This window comes from Nicotiana tomentosiformis, chromosome 6 (assembly GCF_000390325.3).
Source record: "Nicotiana tomentosiformis chromosome 6, ASM39032v3, whole genome shotgun sequence".
Lineage (NCBI taxonomy): Eukaryota > Viridiplantae > Streptophyta > Magnoliopsida > Solanales > Solanaceae > Nicotiana > Nicotiana tomentosiformis.
In genome coordinates, this window is record NC_090817.1 from 138138892 (window position 1) to 138153657 (window position 14766).

The window sequence follows — 14766 nt, forward strand, 5'->3', positions numbered from 1 at the left end:
ATGAACTGTTGTGGAATATTGGTATTGGCCCCGACCTCTCTGCTAGCTCGTCACTACTTTCAACCAGAGGTTAGGTTTGTTACTTATTGATTACATGGGGTCGGTTGTACTCATACTATACTTCTGCACTTTGCGTGCAGATGTTGGCTGTTGTTGTTGCTGTGTTCGATGGGAGCTGGATTGAAGATGTACTTGCGTCCCGGCTGTAGCTGCCTCTTGTTCGTGGTAGCTTTAGATATGTAAAACTTTGTTTATGTACTATTCAAACATACTATGTATTTATTTTATTTCCGCTTTGTAAACTCTATTCTTAGAAGCTCATGATTTATACTACCAGTTCTTGGTGAATGTATTAGATTCAGATATTTCTTTTGAATAATTGTCTTATTAATATTATTGGAAATTTGATAGTTGTTAATTGGCTTACCTAGCGGGTTAGGTTAGGTGTCATCACGACTAGTTGGATTTTGAGTCGTGATACCACGAAATATTACAAATATTATGAACAGGAGTCGTGACTAGTTGGCTTACCTAGCGGGTTGGGTTAGGTGTCTCCACGACTAGTTGGATTTTGAGTCGTGTTTCCTCCTGTTCATAATATTAGTTCTTTCCCATTTCCGGTCGTTAAAAACAATATTGAATTTATAAATAATCTTTTTGTAACTATAGTCGATAAAACAGAAAATTTGAAATTAAGAGCTAAGTTTATCATCTAACTTCATGAAAACTCTGGTACCATGGTCAACTGAGGAAGGTACTGAAATATCATATATAACCATCGATGATATCTTAGTACTTTATATAGGTCTGTAACATGATATGATCTCTGAACTTCTTCCTAATATAAGTGACCGATTGGAGGTTATGCATTTACAGAGCAACAGAAATAATTAATTCCCCACTTTGCCAATAAAATTAATGATTGCTGTAAATAGAAATCATGAATATTGCATATTCTGTTGAGTGTTAAATAAATTACAATGTGCATTCACTTATCAAAAAAAAAAGAAAAAAAGAATGACATAGATTTGCTTAGACTATGTGATGCTTACAAGCTTTTCACACAATATTTTTCACTTTAGTACTATTGAGTTTGCTTCAAATGGTAATATATGAGTATTTTTTGGACAAAAGCTACAAGACCTTCGTTCCTTGTCACACTATATGAAAACCCTTCATAATCTTCTGCAACCTTTTTGTAGGACTCTTCCTCATTTTAGCGGTCCCTCACATTTGCAACAATCTGTTGTTGCTCTAGAGTGTTATGTAACCCTATACAAACATCATACATGTATTGTTACAAAGCTACAGTATCATACACCCAAGACTGCAAATATAAATATGCTCTATGTCCGTCTTCCAAATAGCAACCATAATGCCAAAAGATCTTCTTTACCTCAATACTGAATACAGAACATTTATCAAGATTAATAAGGCAGGGAAAAGGTAACATGAAAGAGTTCTCAGCATATCCAATTCAGGAAAGAGTTTATCAAAATATAAAGTATGTATAGAACCGAAAACAATGTGTATATGCACATCAAATGCAAGGTTGAAATAGTTTTCTTGGAATGTACCTACATTCCAGTCGATCAGATGCTTTTGGTGCAGGCATCCAAAACTGGAAGCAAGTTGCTATAGAACAGGTCTTGTGTGTCTCTTGTGTCTTGTTGCTGATAACTCAAGTAAAATTTAAAGTATCTCTCCTCGAATCTTTCGCTGAATAAATTGATCATCCAATTTGACTTTGTTAAAAGAAATTAGAAGGAAAAAAAAATATCATGCACAAGCATAATTTTATTAACTTTCTGCTTTTTCATATATGCTTCTCTCCTTTAGCAATTGCTCCTTTTCATATGCTCATCCATATATATATATATATATATATATATATATATATATATATATATATATAATTAACAAGTATTGGTGTTTGAATTAAGTTCTATATATTTGATCCTCTTCCCACAAAAGACAGTATAAAATTTCTCCTACTTTTACACTTCTAAAACAAAGGGAAGCAGAAGAAAATGGACAATCGGCCACACATTCATCTTCTTTTCCCTTTTTGTTTCATCTCTGTTTTTCTTAGTTATCTATTCTTATGTTTTCCTTTTTATTTTCCCCCCTATTCAGCATATCATTATTTTCAACAAAATTTCAGCAAATACAAAAAGGAAATTATAAAAAATTACTCTCCTTTTTAAATTACACCCATTTTCATGCCAGTGGAAACTCCATTCTTACTCCTAAAATTAATTATGTAAAATTATCATACTTCTCCACTTAAGTTCGACAAACAAATCCCCAAAAAATATCTTTTCCTTTATTAGCTCCTCCTCGAATAAACCAAAGAGAAAAAGAAAACAGTGGACGTCACTATATAGGCACACCAGAGGAAACAAAATGTACAAAATCATACCCAAATATGGAATTTAAAGTAGTGTTCGTTCTATTAAAACCCATGAGGTACTCATACAAATATATAAAATATTATATTGTTCATTCTATTAAAACAAACAGGCACACCAGAGGAAATCGAGAATATATAAAATCATACCCCAAGTATGAAATTAGAGTATTATTCATTATATTATAACAAAGAGGTACTCATAAAACACATTCATTTTGCAGCCAACATCATTAGGATACGTAAAGAATATGTTGGAAACTAAACCAAGATTAATTAGTATTTCTAAGTTGTCTAAAATTTGATATTTGATAGTTTATTTAATTCATGTCTAGTTAGGCTTTGTTTACTAATTTTATATTGGAATAGGTTTTTGATTTTGTAGTATTATAAATATGGGTGCAACAACTTGTTTTCTTGTAGAGAGATTCAAGAGTTTATGAATAGTGAAAAAATCTCCTACCACGTTTTCTCCCTAGTTTAATAAATTTCTTCTTGTCACGACCAAAAATCCAACTAGTCGTGATGGCACCTAACCCCAACCCGCTAGGTAAGCCAATTAAGAATAGCTCAAATCATGAGCTTCTAAGAATAGAATTTACAAAGTTGGTATGAAATAAATACATCATCTGTTCGAAAAGTACATAAACAGAGTTTTATGAATCTAAGACTCCCATGAACAAGAGGCAGCTACAACCGGAACGCAGGTACGTCTTCAAGTCCAGCTCCCGTCGAACACAACAACATCATCAGTCAACATCTGCACGCAAGGTGCAGAAGTGTAGTATGAGTACAACCGACCCCATATACTCAATAAGTAACAAACCTAACCTTAGGTTGAAAGTAGTGACGAGCTGGAACAAGGTCGGGTCCAACACCAATAGCCAACAACAGTTCGTAATAACGTAAAGCAAGTAATAAAAGAAGTAATTCAGAGATGCAATGCTCACCTTATTCATAGTTTCCCGGAAAATAGATCTGCCTTTCAAGTATATCAGTGAAAACCCAAGTCGTTTACCGAAATTGCCAAAAGTATGAGTAAGTTTGAAAACAGTAATTTTTCCAAAAATCCTCTCAACAATAAATAAGATGTTTCATTTTCTTTCCAGGTAGCCAATGTAAAATGCATCTCTATGCTCATATGCCAATATGTGTGAGAAGTCATGAATGACATAATACCATACAATATGAGGAAAATACATCTTTATGCATGTATATCATGTGTGCATGTCAATGCAATGTATCTCATAGATGAACTCATGTACTCACACTCTGAGAGTACTCAATCTTACTGGCTCACACTTTTCACTCATCATGCTCAATCACTCAGTACTCTATATGGCTAATCCGGCCCAGGGAAGATCCATCCCGGAATGTATACATCAATTGATCATCAGTCACTCAGTATTGAGTAGGGCCAATCCAGCCCGTGGGGAAGATCCATCCCGGAATGTATACATCAATTGATCATCAGTCACTCAGTATTGAGTAGGGCCAATCCAGCCCGTGGGGAAGATCCATCCCCAGGTATAAATGCTTCGGACAAGATACATGTCCAGGGAAGATCCATACCTCAATATAAATGCTTCGGACAAGATCCATATCTAGGGAAGATCCATCCCTCAATATAAATCAATCGCAATCACTAGGGTGTGTACAGACTCCTGAGGGGCTCCTTCAGCCCAAGCGTTATCATAAATCAGTATAACCGCTGCGGCGTGCATCCTGATCCCATAATGTCACTCATAATCAGGCCCTTGGCCTCACTCTGTCATCAATCTCTCCAGTCTCTCTCTCGCGGGCTCACAATGTCATGAAACTAACCCGAAAATGATGATATGATGTATCAATAAATAGCAACAGAGACTGAGATATGATATGCATATGAATGTGTATGACTGAGTATGTAATGCAATAGAAGCAGATAACTCAACAACAGAAATGACCTCGGTGGGTCCCAACAGGATAAGTAAGTAGCCTAGACATGGTTTTTAACATGGATCACAGCTCAATAGCTCAAGAACGTAGAAATTTCATGGTTACAGGTAAGATCAGGTAACTACGCAGTACCACAGATTAACGGAGTCACACTTCACACGGTGCACCCCAACACGCCTATCACCTAGCATGTACGTCACCTCAACATCGACCACATAACACGTAATTCGGGTTTTCATACACTCAGCACTAAGTTTAGAAGTGTTACTTACCTCAAACAAGCCAATTCCAATACCGAGCAAGCCAAGCGATACTCCAAAATGCCATCTCGCGCGTACCGACCTACGAACGGCTCAAAACTAGCCAAAAGCAACTCAAATACATCAAATAAAGCCCAAGAAAACAATTCCAAATGATAAAGATCGAATCCTTAATCAAAATCCAAAACCGGTCAAATGTCACCCCTGGGCCCGTGCCTCGGAACCCGACAAAACTCATAAAATCCGACAACCCACTCAATTACGAGTCCAACCATACTAGTTTCATTCAAATCTGACTCTGAATCGGTGTTCAAAACTCAAAAATTCGTTTTATGAAACTTTAAGCTAAAACCCACAATTTCTCTTTAAACTTCATTAACCAATTGCCAAAAATGAAGATAGATTCGTGGAATAAGATCAAAACAAGTGTAGAATACTTACCCCAATCCTTGTGAGGAAATTTTCTCCAAAAATCGCCTCAATCCGAGTCCCACATCTCAAAATATGAAGAAAAAACCAAAACCCTTGATTTATAGCTTCTGCCAACATTTTCGCACCTGCGGCACATTAGCCGCTTCTGTGGCGTCGCTTCTGCGACATAACCTCCTCTTCTACGGAATCAGTTGAGAACTCAATCCTCGTACCTGTGGACAAAATATCCGCTTCTGCGACATCACATGTGCGAGCCACCATCCGCACCTGTGAAATACCTTGCTCCTACACTCCATCACTTCGCTCATGCGCATCTGCATATGCGCCCAAATCTCCGCTTCTGCGGTCTTCCTCAAACAACACTCACCTCGCCTCTGTGACGCCTTTGTCACTTCTGCGGCCATCGCACCTACGCAAAACCAATCGCGGGTGCGATCACACCAAAACCAGCAGCCTTCAGCAATGCACTATGCAACAAAAGTGATCCGAACCTCGTCTGAATTTCATCAGAGCCACTCGAGACCCCGTACGAATATACCAACAAGTCCAATAACATAACACGGACCTACTCGAGGCCTCAAATCATACATAACAACATCGAATTGACGAATCGTACCTCAAATCAAACTTAATAAACTTTTAAATTTTTCAACCTCCAAAACTCGTGCTGAAACATAGAAAATCAATCCGGAATGAACCCAAATTTTGCACACAAGCCCAAATGACATAACGAAGCTATTCCAACTCCCGAAACCACAATCCGAACCCGATATCCACAAGTCAACTCTCGGTCAAACTTTTGAACTTTCCAAACCTTCAAATTCCTAATTTTTGCCATTTTATACCGAAACCTTCTAGAAACATCCAAATGCGAATACGGGCATATGCCCTAAGTCCTAAATCACCATCCGGACCTAACGGAACCATCAAAACTCAGTTCTGGGGTCAAATTCACAAAAAAGTCAAACTTGGTCAACTCTTTCAACTTAAAGCTTCAACAATGAAATTCATTCTTCCTAATCGATTCCGAATAACCTGAAAACCAAAACCGACGATTCACATAAGTCATAATACATAATAAGGAGCTACTCATGCCTGTAAACTATCGAGCGAAGTGCAAATGCTCAAAACGATCGATCGGGTCGTTACATCCTCCCCCACTTAAACATACGTTTGTCCTCGAATGTGCCAAGAGTTGTTCCCAAAGCCATCAAACCACCGTGTAACCTTACCATGCATATACCCGGGGGTGATCCCACGTCACCCTATCCTATATATGTCTGATAACACAACATAACTGAAATTACTTAATTCGACCTAGCCCATAAGCCTTAGAATCCAATTTCCTACATCCGGAACTTCCTTTAAGACCCGAATCTCGCATCCATATACTGTATAATTCTGAACAAACTGCATCAAGCCATAACCAATAACCCAAGACACAATCACCGGAAATATCACATAACTCAAATACTCATGGCAAAATTTCCAATCACAGTAGTTGCTCAAAACAACCCAATGCTGGTAATAAACCTCATATCAAACAAAACCTCGTTAAAAAACCTTCGTACACTGCCGATGATGAAAGAGACACGCAAAAACTCATAACCATTCATCAGATCAACAAGTCATGGAGCTCCCTCTCCTTCAACAAGAACTATAGCCAATTTCTAAGCTGATCAGCAACATTATCCTTTCAAATATACCGCAATCAGATCCGATAGCACCCATTCTAGGTCCGACGACCTCATCTTATCAAATACCAGCTACTCTACTAACATGTCACACCAATACTGCCCAGAGCCACAAACCGTGCCATTCGTGCACCAATACGCAACAATTCAAATGTACTTAGTAATGGAAAATTACTCAAATGAGAGAACTACCCCGCAAGATTAAAAAGTACCGCCACAACGAAATGCTGAAAATCCAAAACAAAATGTAGAACCATCACATGATTCTAACACAAGGTACATACCTTAACACAACTCCGTTGCAATGCGTGACTCCATCCAAACGCTGGTCCATATTATATACCTCGAGCCACCCTGCTCAAAATCAATAACCACGGAGAGGCAAATGACACAATTCCACACAAAACCTGAAAGAACATAACCAATACGCAATCAATCAGGCAATATCCAAATACTCATCTCACTCAAATTCTGCTATAAAGCCCTCAATAGAACCGCACCATGTGTGCATATAACCAATGAATCACAACTCCTCGTAGCATAGAAGAGTAACTCACAGATCATTTCAGAACACGAATAAGTTCAACATCAACCGAATGGCACATCCCTCAACAATAGCAGTATGGAGCCAACCAATCCGACTCGGTGTAGAATACACATCCTAATTGGGCCTACCAATGGACCCCCAAATCAACTCTGTCACCCACAAATAGATAAATAACCCTCTGAAAGTCCACAATGACTGAATCATAACACATACTATCATCTGGATAGCTTCGGCCATGACTTCATAATCCACAACCATGAAACAATCTGCTCATGAAAACTCCCAATCTAAAAAATCCATTGAACACACGAATCATTATATCTGATCCCATCTCCACCGCCCGAATGTCTAACACATCTCCCATACATGTTCATCCCATGAGGAATACTTCTCCCATTCTTTCGTGCCACATAGCAACATCTTAAAATCGGCAAGTGATCAACCAGGAGAGTGTCGCAATACCTATGAAATATCCATAATTCAAAATATAGTACGCCTTCTGAAATGTACACTCTACTCACGCAATACCAAATAGTTATAGCATTCATCTAAACATCGAAAACCGTACATGCCATCAAAGAACTTATGACCTCCCCTTCAAAACTAAATCGTTACCTTGCACGCGCAAACCTTAATCCCACACAACACACCGCATATATCATGCCATCATATGAAAAATATGAGAACCTCATAATCATTCTGAGTCACAAGTAGAATACATATCTGATCAGCCAGAAGCCTTCCATTTGATCCCATCCGGTAGAAACTCACAATACTCAACATGTTCCTCATGCCGGTAGGAAATATCCATCTCAAACCGTGGTAGAAATCCTCGAGAATTCTTTGGAATCCATTTACACAGAATCAAGCTATCAGAACTGAATCTCTCTAAATCAACCAAGCCACACAGGTCACCAAACCCAAGAGTATTGCCACAAAGCACCTGTAGAAACCCCTCACATCATAAGCACCCAAAGAACCGATCATATCCATTACCGTGTTGATCCAACCTACTACCAAGCTGTCCTATTTCTCCGAGTCCCTTCCAAATTTGTCTTCAAATTGATACTTCTCCTTGCTAAAATACCATGATCACCACAACCCTAGCATAAAACCACAACGCCCTAAGGCCCATAAGCCGCTGAATTGCCTCTTAAGTACCCCAAAAGCACTACAACCGAGACACCCGCTCTGAAAAGACTTTATGTGAACCTAAAACTGTTTCCTTCACCTTCGTGATACTGAAATGTATATTCCACACTTCTAAGTAACTGAGTGAATCCCTACTCCATGCAAAGTACATCATTTACAAATATCAACTCAATCATTCAATGTTTCCCATATACCCATAAAGTGTAACATAACCCGTATCCAGAAATTTCCTTACTCGAGTCATTTTATAACTCAACCTCTGCAAGTCATAACTGATTCACAAGTATACCTCAAACCGAAACCAATACAACACATAATCGTTCCATCAACTTATCGATAGCAGACTCCCTCACTTGGCCCAAAGCCATAGATCAAAACACATAATAACTCACAATGCCCATACTCTATTACTGCCATAACACCGCAACGAGATTCAACAAAATCCTTCATGAGCTCCTGTAACACAAACCATCTAATACTTCAAATTATCTGCAAATCTCGCATTCCCCCTTGTGACAGGTAGGTCAACTACTACAACCGATCCAAACTCAAATAGCACAATTATAACCCACGGGTGGATAAGAAATCCTCCACACAATATCATAAAAATCACGCATCCGTAGATGACCTCGCAGGTTATAACATACCTGCTTAGCCTCAACTGACATCTCTTTATACCCTTTCACAGCCATAACTACTACGCAATCACTTAATCTTCCCGAGTCTGAACTCACCAACAAGGTATAAGAACCTAATTCGTTCCACAATTAACCATCATGAAAGATCCTTCAACACACCCATAACCCGAGACTGTACATCAAATCAGGACAGAAATCAAGCACCAAATAGTCTATTTTACATCACAAAAAAACTCTTCTCGTCAAATTCGATCTATCGAAACATATCCCGCAGTCATTTCATACTCATCATATAGCCATCCAATCACTCATCTAGTCACAAGTTCCACTCATAGAGACACTACCGGACGTCTAAGTCCTAAAGCATATGCTCACACAACCGAAATCTTCGCGCGCAAGCTACAGTCAAAACCCGACCTCAAGTCCTCCAGAATAGCCCTTTATCAGCACACAGAAATCACATCTCGCACCTCATCCATGGAATCACAAGCAGTAGATGCACAGCTGATACCGAGCGCTCACATGCGCATACAAATGTGTGGAAGGAATTCAAAGAGTTATGTCTCAAGCTGAATCAATTTCGCACGATAGGAAAGAAAGATGGGAAGTATATATCCTAATTTCCCTGTAGCCTCTCGAAGATAGGTATGAACGTCATCATACCGATCCACAAGACTCTACTAGACACTTGCTCATGACTTGTAGAACCTATGAACCTAGAACTCTGATACCAATCTGTCACGACCCAAAATCCAACTAGTAGTGATGGCACCTTGCCCCAACCCGCTAGGTAAGCCAATTAACAATATTCAATTCCAATGAAATTAATAAAACAATTAAATAGAAGAGATTATCTGAATCTTATACATTCTTCAAGGACTGGTAGTACAAATCATGAACTTCTAAGAATAGAATTTACAAAGCTGGTATGAAATAAATACATCATCAGTACGAAAAGTACATAAACAAAGTTTTATGAATCTAAGGCTACCATGAACAAGAGACAGCTGCAACCGGAACGCATGTACGTCTTCAAGTCCAACTTCCATCGAACACAGCAACATCATCAGTCAACATCTGCACGCAAGGTGCAGAAGTGTAGTATGAGTACAACTAACCTCATGTACTCAATAAGTAACAAACCTAACCTTAGGCTGAAAGTAGTGACGAACTGGAACAACGTCGGGTCCAACACCAATAGCCAACAACAGTTCGTAACAATGTAAAGACAATAATATAAGAAGTAATTCAGAGATGAAATACTCCGCTTATTCATAGTTTCCCGGAAAATAGTTCTGCCTTTCAAGTATATCAATGAAAACCCAAGTCGTTTACCGAAGTTGCCAAAAGTATGAGTAAGTTGAAAACAATAATTTTCCCAAAATTCCTCTCAACAATAAATAAGATGTTTCATTTTCTTTTCAGATAGCCAATGTAAAATGCATCCCTATGCCCATATGCCAATATGTGTGAGAAGTCATGAATTACGTGATACCATACAGCATGAGGAAAATACATCTCTATGCATGTATATCATGTGTACATGTCAATACAATGTATCTCAGAGATGAACTCATGTACTCACACTCTTAGAGTACTCAATCTTACTGGCTCACACTTTCCACTCATCATGATCAATCACTCAGTATTGTATATGGCCAATCCGGCCAAGGGAAGATCCATCCTGAAATGTATACATCAACTGATAATCACTCACTTCGTACTGAGTAGGGCCAATCCATCTCGTGGGAAAGATTCATCCCCAGGTATAAATGCTTCGGACAAGATACATGTCCAGGAAAGATCCATCCCCCAATATAAATCAATCGCACTCACTAGGGGTGTGTACAGACTCCGGAGAGGATCCTTCAGCCCAAGCACTATCATAAATCAGTATAACCGCTGCGGCGTGCAGCCTGATCCATAATGTCACTCATAATCAGGCCCTTGGCTTCACTCAGTCATCAATCCCTCCAGTCTCTCTCTCGTGGGCTCAGAATGTCATGAAACTAACCCGAAAATGATGATATGATGTATTAATAAATAGCAATAAAGACTGAGATATGATATGTATATGAATGTGTATGACTGAGTATGTTATGCAATGAAAGCAGATAACTCAACAATAAAAATGACCTCAGTAGGTCCCAACAGGATAAGCAAGTAGCCTAGATATGGTTTCTAACATGGATCACATCTCTATAGCTCAAGAACGTAGAAATTTCATGGTTACAGGTAAGATCGGGTAACTACACAGTACCACAGAATAACGGAGTCACATTTCACACGGTGCACGCCCACACGCCTGTCACCTAGCATGTATGTCACCTCAACATCGACCACATAGCACGTAATTCGGGGTTTCATACACTTAGTACTAAGTTTAGAAGTGTTACTTACCTCGAACAAGCCAATTCCAATACCGAGCAAGCCAAGCGATGCTCCAAAATGCCATCTTGCACGTACCGACCTCTGAACGGCTCAAAGCTAGTCAAAAGCAACTCAAATACATCAAATAAAGCCCAAGAAAACAATTCCAAATGATAAAGATCGAATGCTTAATCAAAACCCAAAACCGGCCAAAAATCAGACCTGAGACCGCGCCTTGGAACCTGACAAAACTCACAAAATTAGACGACCCACTCAATTACGAGTCCAACCATACTAGTTTCATTCAAATACGACTCTGAATCGGTGTTCAAAACTAAAAAATTGATTTTATGAAACTTTAGGCTAAACCCCCCAATTTCTCTATAAGATTCATCAACCAATTGCCAAAAATGAAGATAGATTCGTGGAATAAGATCAAAACCAAGTGAAAAATACTTACCCCAATTCTTGTGATGAAATTCGCTCCAAATATTGCCTCAATCCTTGTCCCACATCTCAAAATATGAAGAAAAAAACCAAAACCCTCGATTTATAGCTTCTGCTAGCATTTTCGCACCTGCGGCACATTAGCCACTTCTGCGGCGTCGCTTCTGCAACATAACCTCCTCTTCTATGGAATCAGTTGAGAACTCGACCCTCGCACCTGCGGGCAAAATATCCGCTTCTGCGACATCGCAAGCGTGAGCCACCATCCGCACCTGTGAAATACCTTGCTCCTACGCTCCATCACTTCGCATCTGCGCATCCGCATATGCGCCCAAATCTCTGCTTTTATAGTCTTTCTCACCCAGCACTCACCTCACCTTTACGACGCCTTTGTCTCTTCTGCATCCATCACACCTGCACAGAACCAGCCGTAGGTGCGATCACACTAGAACCAGCAGCCTTCAGCAATGCACTATGCAACGAAAATGATCTGAACCTCGTCCGAATTTCATCCGAGCCACTCGGGACCCCGTACGAATATACCAACAAGCCCAATAGCATAACACGGACCTAGTCGAGGCCTCAAATCATGCATAACAACATCGAATTGATGAATCGCACCTCAAATCGAACTTAATGAACTTTGAATTTTTCAACCTCCAAAACTCGTGCCAAAACATAGCAAATCAATTCGGAATGAATCCAAATTTTTCACACAAGTCCCAAATGACATAACGAAGCTATTACAACTCCCTAAACCATAATCCGAACTCGATATCCACAAGTCAATGCTCGGTCAAACTTTTGAACTTTCCAAACCTTCAAATTCCCAATTTTCGCCAATTTGTACCGAAACCTTCTAGAAACATCCAAATGCGAATTCGAGCATATGCCCGAGTCCAAAATCACCATCCGGACATAACAGAACCATCAAAACTCTGTTTCGTGGTCTAATTCATAAAAAGTCAAACTTGGTCAACTCTTTCAACTTAAAGCTTCAACAATGAAATTCATTCTTCCAAATCAATTCCGAATTACCTGAAAACCAAAACCGGCGATTCACATAAGTCATAATACATCATACGGAGCTACGCATGCCTATAAACTACCGAGCGAAGTGCAAATGCTCAAAATGACATGTCGTGTAATTACATTTCTATATAGTCTTTGTTGAATTTTTTGCTTGTGCCTAAATTATTCTTCGGGTATTTCAATCCTTCAAATTAGTATCAGAGCCTGTGTGAGATTTTGTTAGAGTCGGTGAAGATCCTAAAAACATTATGGATACTCCATATTTACATGATTGCCACGTTTTCAAGTTTGATGGCAAAAAATAACTTTGAAGACTGCATCAATATATGAAATATTTTTTCAATGTTGTTGGATTATGGCCCATTATTGAAATAGGATTTGAGGAACCCCCAGAAGGTACAACATTAACAGGTGATGCGGCTATGCAATTTGAAAAAAATAGATAATTGAATTATAAGGCACGTTACTATCTCACCAACAAGGTTGAATTACGTGTATCTAATAAATATTTTCATGCAAAATCAACAAAGGAGGCTCGGACAATCTTGGTGAATTCACATCGAGGTTCCACCGAAGTAAAGAAAGTCAAATTTCAAAAGCTAAGAAGACAGTACGAGTTGGCCCAAATGAAACCAACAGAGCCCGTTAAATAATTCATTAAAAGAATTACTAATATAGTCAATGGCATGAGGACCAATGGATAAGTACTAGATGAAGTTAAAAGTGGTTGAAAAAATATTGCGGTCCTTGAGTATAAAATTTCACACGAAGAAGGTGGTTCTTGAGGCTACCAAAGATCTTAGCACTTTTACACTTGATGATTTAGAAGGTGAATTGGTGACATATGAGATGTCCCTGACTCAAGACACACCCGAAATAGTGGAGGAGGCGTTGAAAGCAAAGGTGAAGCAACCTAAAGCAAAAGAAGAGACAAGTTATCCTAAAGAAACAAATCAAAGAGTCCAGAATTTCAGAGGTAGAGGTCGTGGTAGAAGTAACTTTCGAGGTCATGGTAGAGGTAATTTTTCTTATCAACAAAGAAATAGTAACATTTTTTTTGAAGGAACAACAACGTTATTGTAACGACCCGACTTGTCGTTCTAATAATTAGTGTCTCGTTCAGCGACATAAGGTCATGAGCAGCTTTTGATGTGTATTATGACTTGCGTGTGTGGTCGAGTTTGGTTTTCGGATGATTCGGGATTAAATTGAAAGAAAATTTCTTATTTAAGAAGCTTAAAAGAAAAGAGTTGACCGGAGAGTTGACTTTTGAGCAAACGACCTCACAAAATTTGAAGTCATTTCTGATTGATTTGATATGTTTCGGTACGAGTTTTGGAAGTTGGAAGATTTGGAAATTTATGAGTTTGATTTGTGGTGTGATTCGTAGTTTTGACATTGTTTGATGTGGTTTGAGGCCTCGAGAAGGTCCGTGTTATATTTTAGGACTTGTTGGTATGTTTGGTTGAGGTCCCGAGTGGCTCGGGTGAGTTTCGGGGTGAGTTTTGAACGAATTTGGGCATTTTGGCACTCTGATGATGTTTTGGGACAGTTGAAGAGTGGAGGGCACCTTTTGGAGTACGGATGTGCGGCCGCAAACTCCCAAAGTGCGGAGGAAGTGGTAATTGTGCGGACCGCACTTGAAATTGTGCTGTCCGCGGTTGAAATTTTGCGTTCCGCAAAATTCTTCTCGCGGCCGCAGAAAGGTAATTTCGCTAGTTCTCTCGTCCGACTTCAGAGGCTTATATCTTTTAATCTACAATGACTTTGGAGATGCTTCGAACGCGAAAGTTGTAGCCCTTTGAATCAAATTTCAAGAAAGGTCAACTAATCATCATTTGGACAT

General features: G+C 39.1%; 1 long non-coding RNA gene across 6 annotated transcripts in view; it reads right to left on the bottom strand.

The window, feature by feature from the left end:
* Nucleotides 1-2969: 2969 nt before the first annotated feature.
* The window catches only part of LOC117275328 (uncharacterized), a 30056-nt gene continuing 18259 nt past the window's right edge, over nt 2970-14766 (bottom strand). For 3 of the 6 annotated variants that reach the window (XR_011408894.1, XR_004505491.2, XR_011408893.1), the window contains 3 exons: nt 11902-12926; nt 11472-11558; nt 9891-10148 (listed from right to left, as the gene is read on the bottom strand). This is a non-coding gene — a long non-coding RNA (uncharacterized lncRNA). The other 3 variants (XR_011408890.1, XR_011408891.1, XR_011408892.1) reach the window with 3 other exon arrangements.